This window comes from Suncus etruscus, chromosome X, assembly GCF_024139225.1.
Source record: "Suncus etruscus isolate mSunEtr1 chromosome X, mSunEtr1.pri.cur, whole genome shotgun sequence".
NCBI lineage: Eukaryota > Metazoa > Chordata > Mammalia > Eulipotyphla > Soricidae > Suncus > Suncus etruscus.
This window is the reverse complement of record NC_064868.1, coordinates 118,345,499-118,362,465: the sequence shown is the minus strand read 5'-3', so window position 1 is coordinate 118,362,465 and position 16,967 is coordinate 118,345,499.

Here is a 16,967-nt window from a genome sequence, read left to right as displayed (position 1 = left end):
GGGGGAAGATAAACATAAACATTGGGACATATGAATGTCTCAGAAACAACATAGTGGGCAATATAAATAGCCTCTAAGGTTGATAGGTAATCTATCTTGATCAGAACTCTCTGTGAGAGAAGAGGAACAGTCCAAAGTCAAGCCAGAGAGTAACTACTAATCATGAGGAGATGGCATCCCTCTTTGTCCTTCTCCATCTCTGGAGTGGTATCTTTGAAGCTTTCATCTCAAGAAAAATCCCCAGAGCAGTTGCTCTACAGGATCCCCTGGAACAATTGCTTGCTCTATGGGGTTCAGTCTGCCAGGTGGTTTGGGAACAGTATCACAGGGGGTTCCAATAACAGGCAATTAGAACTTGCCATATCCCTCCTAGGTCAAGACACTGTGAAGAATGAAGGCACCCAGTTGGTCCCCAGCTTGGCCCTGAGAAACACCAAAAGGTCACAAGAGGCCCTGGAAGGTCACAGCTAAGCCCTAAAATGTTCTGCCATACAGTCACCCAAATCAAAGCATCTAGAAAGTAGCTGGAAAGCTGTATTTAGAACTTGCCTGCTTGGCCCCAAGTTTGGACACTGCAAAGTGCTTAGGTAAACAGCTAGGCCTCAAGTCACCCAGAAGCATGCCGTCACACATTTCTTCACATCTTCATATCTCACTGATATCATAACTCTAGTCACAAATATAGATAACACATATCCACAACGCACAACACCACCAAATTGCAAAAGTCACAATGGGAAAGCAACTCAGAGATCAACCATGCTAAGTGAGCTATAATGGCATCCATAAAGACCCAATCAATATTAACTAGCTCTGTAACCTCTGTGATAGGAGGGAATGTTGAGGATGCTTAAGGAGCTCAAAAAACAATGGAACAGACAGCCAGTAAAATACAGTACACAAAAGCTGAAATGATAAAAATACAAGTATAAATCACAAAACTGAAAGGCTTGTTAGGCACAAAAATAAAACATGCTAGAAGGCCTCACCAGCAGGTTAACAGTTGCTGAAAACATAATCAGTGAGCACCAACGAGGTGCAGAAAACCCAAAAACAATATCATAAGATGGAAAAAAAGCCTCAAAACAAATGAACAGCTGATAAGAAAACTTTGGGATAAATCAATAGAAATAATATAAGAATCATCAGGGTCTCAAAGGAACAGGAAAGCAACCCTGATGAAAATCAGCAGTTATAGATATTATTGCTAATAACTTCTCAGAGCTAGAGAGCATATGCACCCAAATCCAGGAGCCCTGAGAGGTACCAGCTAAAAGAGACCCAAATTAAAAGACTTCAAGACATATTCTAATCAAAATGACAAAAATCATATATATTCTATATTGAAAGCCTTAAATGAAAATATTATGTACAAAGGAATGGCATTAAGATTTACAGTAGATCTTTCAAATGAATCCCTCTGTGCCAAAAGACTGTGGGGGGAGAAGATATAATCAAAGAAACTGAATGAAATGAATGCCTCTCACCAAGGATACTTTACACAACCAGGCTCTTATTCATATTTGAAGGATCAATACTTAAATTCACAGATAAAATTTTAGGAATATGATAGACTTAAAACCAACTTTAATAAAATAACAAAAGTAGCCATTTTAATGCAAGACAAATCCCACAAACACACCAAATTTCTATAGAAATATGGCACATTGGAGCCAGAGTGGTGGCATGAGTGGAAAGGTGCCTGTCTTGTCCGTGATAGCCTAGGATGGACCACAGTTCGATCCCCCCAGCTAGGAGTGATTTCTGAGTGCATAGCCAGAAGTAATCCCTGAGAGTCACCAGGTATGGCCCCCCACCCCACAAAATAAGAAATATGTCACAAAACTCCATTGTAATAATCTTTCTCAATGTTAATGGACTAAAGACACAATTAAAAGACACAGAGTGGCAGGATGGATTAGAAAATTGAACCCAATATTCTGCTGTTTTCAAGAAACACATTTGAAAACGTCACAGAAAACACCTCTCAAAATCAAAGGTTGGAAAACAATTCTTCAAGTGAAAAAATTCAATCAAAAAAGGCTGGAGTGATCATATTAATATCAGATGACTTAGACTTCAGGTTCAATAAGGTTAGAGACAGAGAGGGTCATTTCTTAATGAGGAAGAGATAGACATAAGAAAGAAATCAAACTCCTAAACATCAATAACCTAATGAGGTAAGAGAAAAAATACTTAAAACATTTTTGCTAATAGATTTCAAGGAGGACATTGATAATGTAGCACGATAGTAGCTTGACATTTCAACACCCATCAGTAGATTAATCAGACTAAAAGTTAGCAAAGAAATACTAACTTTGAAGTAAGAAGTAGAGGATGGAGAAAAATAATAAAACCTGGAGCCAAAATCAATTAATTGAACTTTGAAAAAAATCTAAAAATTAATTAACCCAATATCAGGTTCTTATAAAAAAATAAACAGTATTGATAAACCACCAGTAAGATTCACAAATAAAAAGTGAGCAAGAATCTAAAAAAACTTGGTAAAAAAAATGAAAGGGGGACATCACACAGATACCATATAAATCCAACAGATCATCAAAGATTATATGTTGAAATTTTGCATGTCATGAAATGAAAGAACCTAGAAAAACATATAAATTATTGGATTCATATAAACTTCCAAGGCTGAACCAAGAAGATATGGAACATCTGAAATTACCCATCATAATGAAATAGTGATCAAAAGTCTCCTAAACAAAAGCCTCCCAAACGAAAGGATTCTCTAGTGAATTCTTTTAAACTTTTACAGACCAACTGCCAATTCTTTTCAGATTTTTTTCAGGAAGTCAAAGAAATAGAAATTACTGAACAGTTTCTACAAAGCAAACATTACCCTGATACTGAAAGCAGAGACCCCAGAAAAAAAGAGAATTAATGACCAATACCCAAGTAATAAATATAGATGCAAAGATCCTCAACAAAATACTAGCAAATCACATCCAACAACTTATCAAATAGCAAATACACAATGAACAAGTGAGATTCATCATGGGGATGCAAATATGTAAAGCAATGAACAGAATACACCATATCAATATCAGTAAAAATAAAAACACATGATCATATTAACTGCTACAGAGAAAAATCTTGACAAGATGCAGCATCCATGCATGATAAAAAAAAATATCTCCCAATAGAATGGGAATTGAAAGAACATTCTTCAACGTAGTAAAAAATTCACTTACTACAAGGCCACTGAAAACATTGTAATCAATAGTGGAAAACTAAAAGCCTTTCTTCTAAGTTCAGGCAGAAAACAATGCTGTCTACTTACACCACTTCTATTCAATGTAGTACTGCAAGTACTTGCCATAAAATTTAGGCAAGGAAGATATATTAAGACCATCCAGAAAGTGAAGGAAAGAGTCAAGCTCACTGTATTTGGAGATGACATAATGCTATCTTTAGAAAACCTGAAAGACTACAAAAAATATCCTAGAAATAATAGATTTGTATAGTAAAGTGGCAGGCTATCAATTAATACACAAAGCCCATAGCTTTCCAATATGCAAACAATAAAATACAAGAGAGAACATTTAAAAATATTATTCATAATTATTCCTCAGAAAACCAAATACCTTAGAATCAGATTAACCAAAAAGGTGACTTATATAAGGAAATTACAAAACACCACTTAAAGAAATAAAAGACACGAGGAAATGAAAACACATCCTCTTCTCAAGGATTGTGAGGCTTAATATCATCAAAATGTCAATACTAACCAAAGCATTGTAAAGATTCAATGCAGTTCCTACAAGGATAACCATGATATTTTTCCAAGAAATAAATCAAACACTTTTGAAGCTTATATGTAACAATAAACCCTAAAAAGAGCCTAAGGATTCCTTACAGGGGATTGAGAGGCATCACTTTTCCCATTTTAAAACTGGAATGAAGACAGAAATCCCCCTCATCGGTGGAATAAAATAGAAAATCCAAAGAGCGACTCTCAGGTATATGGTAAGTTAATCTTCAATAAAAAAGAAAAATCACGAAGTGGAGCAAGGAAAGCTTCCTCAAAAAAAAGGTAATGAGAAACTGGTCAGCCACATGAAAAGAATAAACTTAGCTATCTTCCTGATTCCATACATAGATGTCAAATCAAAATGAATTAGACATCTATATCATATATGAATTTATAAAATGCATAGTATGAAACATAAGCAGACTTCTCTAGGACATTGAAACTGGGAGCATCTTTAAAGATAAAACTCAACTGACCAAGCAACTAGAAACAAATGTAAACAAATGGGGCTACACAAAATTAAGAAGCTTCTTTCTGCACCTCAAAGGAAATCAAGTAAAGAACAAAAAGACTGGAGAAATTATTTGCCACCACTTATCTAATAATAGGTTAATATTCAAAATATCCAAGCACTGGTTCAATATTTAATAAAAGACTTTCAACCTCATCAAAAAGTGAGGAGGAAGGATGAATAGACACTTCCTCAAATAAGAAATACAAATGACCAAGAGGCACATGACAAAGTGGTCTATATCACTAGGAAATGCAAATTAAAACAACAATGAGACTGGCATTCACCACAGACAACAACCAGTGTTGATGGCAATGGGAAAGTCAACTGGTTTAAACTTTTTGGAAAACAATAGACACTCTGAAAAAAACTAAGAGTTGAACATTCATATGACCCAATTCTGCTCCTGAAAATAAACCCTAATGACTCCAAAACACAGTGCAGAAAAGGCAAATACACTCTTACGTTTATTTCAGCACTATTCACAATAGCCCAAGTATAGAAACAACCCAAGTGCCTGTGCACAGATGAATAAAGAAGCTATCATATATTATCAACAAAATGGAATACTACACAGCTGTTTGTTAGAAAAAATGGTCATGAAATTTACTGACACATGGATGGATATGAAGGGTATCATACTGAGTGAAATGCATCAGAGGGACAGGAACAGACATTGTAGAAAAGTGATGCCCAAAGATAATGAAAACAAAGACTAGGAGAACTGGTCCTTAATAGCCAAGCTTACCACAATAGGAAGAATGCATTTAGGTCAGAAAAGTGACCTTTATGGCAATGATAGTGGGAAGTGGTCACTGTGGACAAGAACTGGGTGCTGACAGAAACTAAAAAGATATTTATGATACCCTTTCAATAATAGTGTCACAAACAACAGTGCCCAAAAGGAAATAGAGAAAAACAAATGGTGCCATAAATGCAGGGGGTTGGAGAGAAAGTAAGTATTTTAATGGAGGGAAATACACACTGGTTAGAGGATAGGTGTTCAGGTATGGTATGACTAAAACTCAATCATAAGCAACTTTATAATTCTATATCTCACAGTGAGTCACTAAATAAATAACATTTAATTAAAAAAGAAACTGAAATAAAAAACCAAATTACAGTACTTCAGAAAAGCTGAGGAAATTAAAAAAAATACAAGGCAGTCTGCTTCCAGATCTTATACATTTAATTGCTATTATGAACCACTCATTATGCTGAATCATGGGCTCAGGAGAACAACTCTATTCATAACAATGCCAGCAAAAGAGAGGTAAAACTATTGTGCTAAGCTTTATCTCAGTTAGTAATGAGAGGTGTGGTCTTATTCCTAACCTGAACCCTAAATCTTCTTTGACAAAGGGCTTTGTGGGTTCAACAAAAAAAAGTGACACTGGTGGTGGGATTGGTGCTGAAATATTATATGTCTAAAATTAGTATGCCTAACTCAATAATTTTGTAAATGAGGGCTTTTTAATTCAATTAAAATATTTTAAAATAAGGATATTTAAAATTTGATATTTTCTCGTGAAATAGGTATCCTGAGCTTGGAAATCAGGTTCTCTGCCCCACAGTAGTAGTTCTTCCTCAGTGAGTGAGATTTCCTCTGCCACTTTCCCCACAAATCAAGCCTCCATTTCTGTGTGCTAGAATATTCTTTCTAATTCTAGTATCCAGAGATTTATTATTTTTGAAGCTCTTCTCCCTCCATGGGTACATTTTCCCTAAGTGAGTACAAACCCAGGGACCTCACAACTATACTCACAGCTTGCCTAGCTCTAGTTCTCCCTGACTAACCTCTGTAGCCCCTTTGAATATACTTCTGTCACTCAATATAAAAACTTACTATAGATTTTGAACACCCAAAGTTAGAATGCACTAGAAAATTGGAATGTTTTGTCTTCAAAATTTTTGAGACATCCCTTGGAAGAGATTGGAAGAAGTCATTCAGCTTAAAGCTCTACAGAGTGGAGTTGTCAAGAACATGTCTCACAGTGGAAAAGCATTGTGGGTAGGGCATTTGCATTGAATGCAACTGACACACAAGGGACATGGGTTCAATTTCTGGCATCCCATATGGTTCCCCAAGCCTGCCAGGAGAGATTTAAATCAAATATATATATATATATATATATATATATATATATATATATATATATATATAAAACATTTATATAATTGGTTTCAAATCACTCAAGATTCAGACATATAATGCAGGAATTAAATCTTTTTGTGCCTTGCACATGGCTGATTCGAATTTGATACTCTACCATATATGTTCTCCTGAGCCCAACTGGAAAGTTTTCTTCCTAAACAGCATAGCTAAATGTGGGCTAAACACCGCTAAAATTTCATTCAGCCCAGATTCCTGGTTGGTATTGCTCTCCAAAATATAAGAGACTGTATTTGAACAACAATTTTTGAAAGCCAGTCCATGACCCACATAAGAACAGTACCTAACAGTTGGCTGGAGCGTTAGTACAGTGAATAGGGCACTTGTCTTGCGCTCCCTCACCCGAGTTCAATCTCTCACACTACCTTGAGCACTGTAAAATAAATATAAATATCCACAGGATGGTGAGACCACCCCAGGCATCGTGTTTCTAACCCCTTAGGCAGACAGGTTTGATGAAGCAGAGTACTGTGGAGAAATAATACTCCAAGCCAGTGACTTAAAGTTTTATGGGAGTTACACTGCTTTTTCCTCTTGGCCTTTCTGCCTCATGGCCTCTCTCTGCCTTGTGCTGCCCAAAAGCAGACTTCTTTATTTATTCAAATCCATTCCCCAAACCAGGAGAGGAAAGGTATAGTAATCCTGATGGGCTTTTACATATGAAAAGAGGTTACCAAGAAGAGGAAGTCAGAGACACTTTTGTTTGGGGTTGATAGCTAGGTATTATCTTAAAGAGCCCTTCCAGGAGTGATCCCTGAGCTCAGAGCCAGGTGTTAGCCCAGAAAACCAACAGGTGTGTCCAATGTCCCCCTACAAAAGAAGAACACCTAACATTTGAAACTATACACCAAGAGAAGTTCAGGCATGCTGTCACCCCTGGATGTTCTGAAGGTAGGTACTTTTGAGATGGCACTTTATTGTGAAAAAAACCTTTAAGAGAATTATTCTCTATGACTCAACACCATCCCTGTACATGTGACTTTTTTTATTTAAATGCCATGGTTACAAGGTTGTTCATGATAGAGTTTCAACTTTAAAATGTACACATCACCCTTAACCCATGAACATTTTTGCCACAAATAATCTCAGTTTCCCTCCCAGCCTTTCTGGGGCAGATATTTTATTCCCCCTCCCATTCCCCCCCTCTTTTCCTTTTAGCCACAGCCTACACACTTTTGTCATCAGAGTGCAAGTAGCCTGGGAAAACCTTCAACCTTACTCAAGGAAGTCAAGGTTCCATAAATGTAAGATAAGCTGTAGCTTTAGATTGGGCAAGAGTCCTAGAGAATCCCATATAGTTTCTGAAAAGAAAGCAAAAAAGTTAAGGCTCTTGTTTTGCATGTGACCAATACTGGTTGGATCCCTGACACCACATAGTGTCCCCCAAACCATTCCTGGAGTAATCCCTGAGCAAAAAGGCCCCAAACCATTCCTGGAGTGATCCCTGAGCAAAAAGGCAGGACTAAGACCTGAACACCACTGTTGACCTAATCCTATTCCTCAAAGAATCACATCTGATTGCTCAGACACCCTCCACCAACTTCACATCATTCTGGTGATCATAGAAGATATTGGAATTAATCTTTATCATAATAAAAATCTAATGCATAAGTCCTGTAGGGGACAGAGCTTTCCACTGTATTTCTTCATATACCTACCTGCCAACTGTTAGTCAATTGCTGATAACATTCATTTCCAAAGGCAGATCCTTGAAGACAATATTTCATCCCTTCATGTACAACAAAAATAAAGAGATCTTAAATAAATTATTTTAGGTCTCTGTGTATCTGTTTACCTACCTTAAAAAGTATTCTTACATCTGCTTCATAGAATTGATGCAAGAATATATGAACCTCTGCTTATCAAGTTCTGGGTCATAGTCAGCCTTCAAATGTTAGATTATAACCCAAAAAAACACCTTTTAGATTCTGGATCCTTCTCTTACTTTGTTCGTACAACCATGGTCTATGGTCTTCTGCAGCAGGCAATTAAATTATATTTAGCCTTTATTTTTTTAAAGTTTAATAATAAAACTGATATATGTGCATGATTATGCATAAACATACTTATAGAGAACTATGAAATAAATTTAGAAGCTACTGTAAATGAAATAATAAGATTGACAATAATATACATAGTTTGGCATATCAATGTTAAAATAAATATGCATTTAAAAGTTTTGAGAAAAATATAAATATTCTAATTGTCTATATATTTTGTATTTTCCATTTAATTATTATATGTATATGTATATATATTGCAATTTGGGTGCCGGTGCCATAATTCATGATTCTCAGGATTTATTCTTGACTGTGTGCTCAGAAATCATTCCTTATGGGGCTTAGCAATGGTGGGAACCTAACCCTAATTGCTCAGATGCAAGGCAAGCCCCTTACACCTTTAGTAAGAAATAACACCAACTTATAAAATTATATCTATTTCAAGCATACAACATTCAACACCTACATATACTACAATTCAATCAACATCAAAAAGTCTAGATTCTCATCATCACTATAAAATGACAGTCAGTCCATTTTGCCCTTTCTTTCCTGGCAACCATTTTTCAGTTCTTCTAAAAGGACATAAACGTTTCCATCATCATCCAACCAATGGACATCTTGTTTAATATTAAAGCAACAGAAGAACAGTGTCAAGGCTTGTTCATAGGACCAACTATCCCATCAAATGCCTAGTGTGTTTCCATCTTTAGTAAATGTTTTTTTAAACTCTCCTAATGAACCAAGAAAAGGGCATTATAAACTCAGGACTCCTTGCTCATCGTCAGAGACATGAAGGGGAGGTACTTCTTGGCCACCAAATCTCCAGAAAAGGGGTGTCTGTATCCCAGCAACACTGAAACTCCCTGTGCTGCTAAAAGCCAGTAGGGTGCACTTTTGCAGTGTGTCAGCTAACAGAAAGATTGTAGAGGGGTTGTAGAGAAGTCTAATTCCTTGTAACAAATAAGAAAAGAGCATTCAAGACACCTCAGCCTCTGACAGCCAGTTCTGGAAGAGTTTTACATTCTAAGGAGAAAGTTAGGGCTGGATTAAAAGAGACAGCTAGGAGTGCAGCGGAACTTTATCACGTATACCTTAAATTGACTGAACTTCCTCATAGCTCACATCTTCAGAAAATGGAAGACATCGGTGGTGGGAACATTGCACTAGTAAAGAGGGGTAGAGGGGTGTTCTTTTTATAACTAAAACCCAACTACAAACATGTTTGTAATAATGGTGCTTAAGTAAAGATATTTAAAAAAATAAATAAAATAAAATAATGTCAGGATAAACACAGGCTCAGAGTAAAAGGATGAAAACAATTACAAAAAAATTGAAAGAAAATGGTGTGCTTACCAAGTTCAGCAAGGAAATTCTCTCATGGTGGGGAAATTCTCGCGAGAATAAGTTACTAAGTCTAACTGTACGAATCTCTACTGCACAGCGGTAATGTTATAGGTCTGACTGGAAATGTTTCTGCATTGAGCTCACTAAGGCAGGGGTGGAGAACACTCGGTTCTCTAGTCGCATGCGGCTCCCAGCCAAAAATGAATGCGGCTCTTTGCCTCTTATCATGATTTTGTATACTGTGGCTCTTTGCCAAGTTTGGATTTTGTTCTGCTGCTTCTGAGGAGGGACCTCTGAGGAGAGATCTCCTAACACGGAGTCCCACCCCCAGACTGCGTCCTCCTGTCTCCCATACCTCGGAAACAACTGCATGGGCCAGCGAGCTGGGGGACCCGTGTGTCACATGTTGGGTCACATCTGGCCATTAGTTCTTAGTGTAGGGGACACAGCACACCCTCACCATCACTGCAGGATTTTTACCCTCACTCAAAATGGCAAAATACAATATGTGTTTAATAGATTATTGTTAAAATTACATGCTTTTGTGTGAGTGTTTGTCTGTTTTGGCAGGTCACTGCGTGGTCTGGCTCTCTGACTCACACAGCTTAAAATTTTGGCTCATTGTGTTGAACTGTTCGTCACCCCTGCACTAAGGCATCTGCACAGATATGGCCTTGCTCATTTTAATACACAAGTAGCTGAAAGAAACAGTATTTTAAAAACGGTTTGCATTAGTTTTTTTAATCCATTCATCTGTTCTCCAACACTTGAAATATTATGTAGCTGTTAGGAAAATTAAAGAAATAAAATCTGTGTGTACATGGATGGATATGGAGGGTATTTGGCTGAGCAAAATGAGTCAGAGGGAGAGGGATAGACAGACTTATTTGTGATATATAACAAAGATAGCGTGGTAATAATACCTAAAGACAATAGAGAATACAGCCTGGAGGACATGTTTATGGTAGGAAGCTTGCCACAAAGAGTGGGGGAGATAAGGGACCACTATAACAATGATAGTTGGAAATGATCACTCTGGATAAGAACTGAGTGCTGAAAGGAGGTAAAATGATTTGCATGATACTCTTCAGTAATAATATTGCAAACTTGGGATCTGGAGAGATAGTACAGCCATATGACGTTTGCCTTGTATGCAACCGACTCAGGAGAAATGTTGGTTTGAATCCCAGCATCCCATATAGTCCCCTGTGACTGCCAGGAGCTATTTCTTTTTTTTTTTTTTTTTTTTTTTTTTTTTTTTTTTTTAATTTTTTTTTTTATTTAAACACCTTGATTACATACATGATTGTGTTTGGGTTTCAGTCATAAAAGGAACACCACCCATCACCAGTGCAACATTCCCATCACCCAAGTCCCAAATCACCCTCCTCCCCACCCAACCCCCGCCTGTACCCTAAACAGGCTCTACATTTCCCTCATACATTCTCAATATTAGGACAGTTCAAAATGTAGTTATTTCTCTAACTAAACTCATCACTCTTTGTGGTGAGCTTCCTGAGGTGAGCTGGAACTTCCAGCTCTTTTCTCTTTTGTGTCTGAAAATTATTATTACAAGGGTGTCTTTCATTTTTCTTAAAACCCATAGATGAGTGAGACCATTCTGCGTTTTTCTCTCTCTCTCTGACTTATTTCACTCAGCATAATAGATTCCATGTACATCCATGTATAGGAAAATTTCATGACTTCATCTCTCCTGACAGCTGCATAATATTCCATTGTGTATATGTACCACAGTTTCTTTAGCCATTCATCTGTTGAAGGGCATCTTGGTTGTTTCCAGAGTCTTGCTATGGTAAATAGAGCTGCAATGAATATAGGTGTAAGGAAGGGGTTTTTGTATTGTATTTTTGTGTTCCTAGGGTATATTCCTAGGAGTGGTATAGCTGGATCGTATGGGAGCTCGATTTCCAGTTTTTGGAGGAATCTCCATATCGCTTTCCATAAAGGTTGAACTAGACAGCATTCCCACCAGCAGTGGATAAGAGTTCCTTTCTCTCCACATCCCCGCCAACACTGTTTATTCTCATTCTTTGTGATGTGTGCCATTCTCTGGGGTGTGAGGTGGTATCTCATCGTTGTTTTGATTTGCATCTCCCTGATGATTAGTGATGTGGAACATTTTTTCATGTGTCTTTTGGCCATGCATATTTCTTCTTTGTCAAAGTGTCTGTTCATTTCTTCTCCCCATTTTTTGATGGGGTTAGATGTTTTTTTCTTGTAAAGTTCTGTCAGTGCCTTGTATATTTTGGAGATTAGCCCCTTATCTGATGGGTATTGGGTGAATAGTTTCTCCCACTCAGTGGGTGGCTCTTGTATCCTGGGCACTATTTCCTTTGAGGTGCAGAAGCTTCTCAGCTTAATATATTCCCATCTGTTAATCTCTGCTTTCACTTGCTTGGAGAGTGCAGTTTCCTCCTTGAAGATGCCTGTAATGTCCTGTAGTGTTTTGCCTATGTGCTGTTCTATATATCTTATGGTTTTGGGGCTGATATCGAGGTCTTTAATCCATTTGGATTTTACCTTTGTACATGATGTTAGCTGGGGGTCTAAGTTTAATTTTTTGCAAGTGGCTATCCAATTGTGCCAACACCACTTGTTGAAGAGGCTTTCCCTGCTCCATTTAGGATTTCCTGCTCCTTTATCAAAAATTAGATGGTTGTATCTCTGGGGAACATTTTCTGAGTATTCAAGCCTATTCCACTGATCTGAGGACCTATCCTTATTCCAATACCATGCTGTTTTGATAACTGTTGCTTTGTAGTACAGTTTAAAGTTGGGAAAAGTAATTCCTCCCATATTCTTTTTCCCAATGATTGCTTTAGCTATTCGAGGGTGTTTATTGTTCCAAATGAATTTCAAAAGTGTCTGATCCACTTCTTTGAAGAATGTCATGGGTATCTTTAGAGGGATGGCATTAAATCTGTATAATGCCTTGGGGAGTATTGCCATTTTGATGATGTTAATCCTGCCAATCCATGAGCAGGGTATGTGTTTCCATTTCCGTGTGTCCTCTCTTATTTCTTGGAGCAGAGTTTTATAGTTTTCTTTGTATAGGTCCTTCACATATTTAGTCAAGTTGATTCCAAGATATTTGAGTTTGTGTGGTACTATTGTGAATGGGGTTGTTTTCTTAATGTCCATTTCTTCTTTATTACTGTTGGTGTATAGAAAGGCCATTGATTTTTGTGTGTTAATTTTGTAGCCTGCCACCTTGCTATATGAGTCTATTGTTTCTAGAAGCTTTTTGATAGAGTCTTTAGGGTTTTCTAAGTAGAGTATCATGTCATCTGCAAACAGTGAGAGCTTGACTTCTTCCTTTCCTATCTGGATTCCCTTGATATCCTTTTCTTGCCTAATCGCTATAGCAAGTACTTCCAGTGCTATGTTGAATAGGAGTGGTGAGAGAGGACAGCCTTGTCTTGTGCCAGAATTTAGAGGGAAGGCTTTCAGTTTTTCTCCATTGAGGATAATATTTGCCACTGGCTTGTGGTAGATGGCCTTCACTATATTGAGAAAGGTTCCCTCCATTCCCATCTTGCTGAGAGTTTTGATCAAGAATGGGTGTTGGACCTTATCAAATGCTTTCTCTGCATCTATTGATATGATCATGTGGTTTTTATTTTTCTTGTTATTGATGTTGTGTATTATGTTGATAGATTTACGGATGTTAAACCAGCCTTGCATTCCTGGGATGAAACCTACTTGATCGTAGTGGATGATCTTCTTAATGAGGCATTGAATCCTATTTGCCAGGATTTTGTTGAGGATCTTTGCATCTGCATTCATCAGTGATATTGGTCTGTAATTTTCTTTTTTGGTAGCGTCTCTGTCTGGTTTAGGTATCAAGGTGATGTTGGCTTCATAAAAGCTATTTGGAAGTGTTTCTGTTTGTTCAATTTCATGAAAGAGTCTTGCCAAGATTGGCAGTAGTTCCTCTTGGAAAGTTTGATAGAATTCATTAGTGAATCCATCTGGACCTGGGCTTTTGTTTTTCGGCAGACATTTGATTACTGTTTTAATTTCATCAATGGTGATGGGGGTGTTTAGATATGCTACATCCTCTTCCTTCAACCGTGGAAGATTATAAGAGTCCAAGAATTTATCCATTTCTTCCAGGTTCTCATTTTTAGTGGCGTAGAGTTTTTCAAAGTAGTTTCTGATTACCCTTTGAATCTCTGTCATATCAGTAGTGATCTCTCCTTTTTCATTCCTGATACGAGTTATCAAGTTTCTCTCTCTCTCTTTCTTTGTTAGGTTTGCCAGTGGTCTATCAATCTTGTTTATTTTTTCAAAGAACCAACTTCTGCTTTCGTTGATCTTTCGGATTGTTTTTTGAGTTTCCACTTCGTTGATTTCTGCTCTCAGCTTTGTTATTTCCTTCTGTCTTCCTGTTCTTGGGTCCTTTTGTTGAGCATTTTCTAGTTCTATTAGCTGTGTCATTAAGCTACTCAGGTAAGCTCCTTCTTCCTTCCTGATGTGTGCTTGCAAAGCTATAAATTTTCCTCTCAGTACTGCTTTTGCTGTGTCCCATAAGTTCTGAGAGTTTGTGTCTTTATTGTCATTTGTTTCCAGGAACCTTTTTATTTCCTCCTTGATTTCATCTCGGACCCACTGGTTATTGAGCATGAGGCTGTTTAACTTCCAGGTGTTAAAGTGTTTCTTCTGAGTCCCTTTGGAGTTCACAAATAATTTCAGAGCCTTGTGGTCAGCGAAGGTAGTCTGCAAAATTTCTATCCTCTTGATCTTATGGAGGTATGTTTTATGTGCCAGCATGTAGTCTATCCTGGAGAATGTCCCATGTACATTGGAGAAGAATGTGTATCCAGGTTTCTGGGGATGGAGTGTCCTATATATATCCACTAGGCCTCTTTCTTCCATTTCTCTCCTCAGGTCTAGTATATTCTTGTTGGGTTTCAGTCTGGTTGACCTGTCCAGTGTTGACAAAGCCGTGTTTAGGTCCCCCACAATTATTGTGTTGTTGTTGATATTATTTTTCAGATTTGTCAGCAGTTGTATTAAATATTTTGCTGGCCCCTCATTCGGTGCATATATGTTTAGGAGAGTGAATTCTTCCTGCTCTACGTACCCCTTGATTAATATAAAATGTCCGTCTTTGTCCCTTACAACCTTCCTGAGTATAAAGTTTGCATTATCTGATATTAGTATGGCCACTCCAGCTTTTTTATGGGTGTTGTTTGCTTGGATAACTTTTCTCCAGCCTTTTATTTTGAGTCTATGTTTGTTCTGACTATTCAGGTGCGTTTCTTGTAGGCAGCAGAAGGTTGGATTGAGTTTTTTGATCCATTTAGCCACTCTGTGTCTCTTAACTGGTGCATTTAGTCCATTGACGTTGAGAGAAAGAATTGTCCTGGGATTTAACGCCATCTTTATTTCAAAATTTGGTGTGTCTTTTGGGTAGTCTTGTCTTAGATTAGGTCTTTCAGTTTTTCTCTTAAGACTGGTTTTGTGTCTGTGAAGTTTCTGAGCTGTTTTTTGTCTGTGAAACCATGTATTCTTCCATCAAACCGGAAAGTGAGTTTTGCTGGGTATAGTATTCTGGGTGAAGCATTCATTTCATTCAGTCTTGTCACAATATCCCACCACTGCTTTCTGGCATTGAGCGTTTCTGGTGACAGGTCTGCTGTAAATCTCAGGGAAGCTTGCTTGAACATGATTTCCCCTTTTGATCTTGCTGTTTTCAGAATTCTGTCTCTATCTGTGGGATTTGTCATTGTGACTAGGATGTGTCTTGGGGTGGTTTTTCTGGGGTCTCTTTTGGTTGGTACTCTTCGGGCATGCAGGATTTGATCACATATATTCTTTAGCTCTGGAAGTTTCTCTTTAATGATGTTCTTGACCATTGATTCTTCCTGGAAATTTTCTTCCTGGGTCTCTGGGACTCCAATGATTCTTAAGTTGTTTCTGTTGATCTTATCATAGACTTCTATTTTCGTCTGTTCCCATTCTTTGACTAATTTTTCCATTGTCTGCTCATTTGCTTTAAGTTTTTTGTCCAATCTCTCCTGCTGTATGGAATTGTTATGTATCTCATCTTCCACAGCACCAAGTCTATTCTCAGCTTCTGATACCCTGTCCCAGAGCTTATCCATTTTGTCATTCACTTCGTTTACTGAGTTTTTCAGGCCTGTTAGTTGACATGTTATTTCAGTTTGGAGTTTTGTCATTTCTGCCTTCATATTTTCTTGGTTCTTATTAGTGTTCTGTTCAACTCGATCCATGGTTTCTTGGAGTCTGTTGAGCACCTTCCATATTGCTAGTCTAAAGTCCTTATCTGAGAGGTTGATTAGTTGTTCAGTCATTATCTGGTCCTCAGAATTGTCATCTTCATTCTCTATGTCTGATGCTGGCCTGCGCTGTTTCCCCATTGTCACATTTGTATTGTGGGTTTTTCTACGTGTTGTAGTGGTATTCATTGTCTATATGATGTAGGCAGCACACTCCTCTGGCTCCTCCCTTTCTGGATGGGCTGACTTGCCTCTAAGGGAGGGGAGTCCTCCGTGGATGAAGCCTCACACTGGGTCAAATCTTAGGCCCGAGCATGTAACAGAGAAGACAGTCCAGAGAGAAATGTTTGCTTCTGTGATATAGCGCCGTTCTTAGTGTGATTTTTCCTTCTTGTTGCAATGGAGTTCTTTCCTTAGAAAGAGTGCACGGCCGCGTAGCGAAGCGGAGCGGCCGTGCTCCTCTGAGCCTCTTTTTGCCCCACTCGCAAGAGTTTCACGCAAGAGGACAGTAGACAGACATAGACAGGTCACACTCACAGTCTTTCACAGCTGAGCCCCACTGGGCCGGTGTACTTTCGCGGATTTTCCCCGCCTGGTGTCACACACAGGGAGCCAGCTTTTGCTGCCAGGAGCTATTTCTAAGCACAGAACCAGGAGCAATCCCTGAGCGCTGCCAGATATGACCCAAAAATCAAAAACAAACGAACAAAGAAATAATATTGCAAACCACAGTTCCTAAAATGGAGACATATAGAGAAGAAAATGTCTGTGGGAGAGGAGGGTAAAGAGTATAGGGGGAAAGGGCTGGAGTAATGATGCAGCAGTAGGGCATTTGCCTTACACACGACTGATCCAGGACAGGCTACATACAGTTGGCTCCCCCAGTGTCCCACATGATCCC